The 1,436-nt window shown below is 25.2% G+C and overlaps 1 protein-coding gene across 1 annotated transcript in view; it reads right to left on the bottom strand.

Moving 5' to 3' along the window:
• Positions 1-86: 86 nt before the first annotated feature.
• LOC108755261 (ras-related protein Rab-11A-like) overlaps positions 87-1,436 on the bottom strand; it is a 7,146-nt gene continuing 5,796 nt past the window's right edge. The window contains exon 5 of the mRNA XM_018498161.1: positions 87-406. The gene's annotated coding sequence lies outside the window, so the exon portion shown is untranslated. The remainder of the gene's footprint in view (positions 407-1,436) is intronic.

Below are 1,436 nucleotides of genomic sequence, written 5' to 3' on the forward strand. Positions count from 1 at the left end.
TATATATATATATATATATATATATATATATATGTATTACAAAGAAGCAGTAATATAACATTTATTTATATTATAACATAATTTATATCGTGACAGATAGAGAGACAAACAGAGAGAGTAAAGATGATCTTTTTTCGCGGACAGAATGGTGCGCATGTATTCGCGTTCTTACAGCATTATACAATCTTTTACTTTTATCGTTTATCCTTACTTGATTATTTCTACGAACATGTAATGCATACTCGTATATGGATTGATGGATATCCTCTCTCGCACTAATAAGGATAAAACTTAACATACGAGATTACATGCTTTCGCACATAGTCTTAACTCTCGTTCTGTTATGCACCTGTTATATCTACCGCCAACTAATACTCCCACTTTTTTCTCCTCCGTGTGACTGCTTCTGTAAAACAAAATTATACAATTCTTTATAATACTTAAACTATAAGCAATAATTTGAAGGTATACTTAATTAGTAAAAACGACAATTATTGTTCTGTGGTTGATTATACATTTATTTCTAATGAAAACATTATAAATAGAATCGTAAAATAAACTCTAAATATATTTGATTTCAGAAATGTATTCTGAATATATATAATACTCTTTTATTATTGACTCTAATCATTAACATACCTTTTTCATATATTTTATGTATCTTCTCAGACATATTTTAAATATATTTAAATGTACAAGTATTAACATATGTCTTTATTAAATACGATATGAGATTAAGTAACTCAATATAATTAAATATTGTACGTATTATGGAATTATCAGTTTTGAAAAAAAATTTACTCGAAAAAGCTTAAAAACATTTGGATAACAATAAACAAGTATACAATGTACTCAATATTTTACACAGCATAACTTCAGAATCTAATTCCTGAAGAAATTTTCTCAATAGTAAAAAAAAACAATCATGGATTAATGATTCTAAAGAATTACGGATATATGGCTACTTTAACCTTAAAGGAAAACAAAAGAATTTTACAAACAATGAATAAAATAATAAAGTTTGTTTTTTGTTGCGTTCTCTCTTTATTTTTATATGCAAAAATATGTTTATTATTACTATTACTATTACGCGAAAAAAGTTTAAATAAATAAATTAATATTGTGAAATCATAGATACGTTTCTTAGAATATTATATAATTCTGTAATTACTCGGAATCACATCCACGCTTACGTAAACTTTCTTTATGATGACGTCAGAAATCACCTAGATTATACTGAATCATCCTATTAATGCTAGATATCTATTTTCATTTCAAATTTTTGAAATATTTTATAATTACTATATATATAATAATTAAGAAAGACTGAAATGATTTCTCTCATATTAAAAATTAAAGTAGGAAATTTTTTAAATATTATCTACACACACACACACACACACACACACACACACACACACACACACACACACACA

Source organism: Trachymyrmex septentrionalis, unplaced genomic scaffold, assembly GCF_001594115.1.
Source record: "Trachymyrmex septentrionalis isolate Tsep2-gDNA-1 unplaced genomic scaffold, Tsep1.0 scaffold87, whole genome shotgun sequence".
NCBI lineage: Eukaryota > Metazoa > Arthropoda > Insecta > Hymenoptera > Formicidae > Trachymyrmex > Trachymyrmex septentrionalis.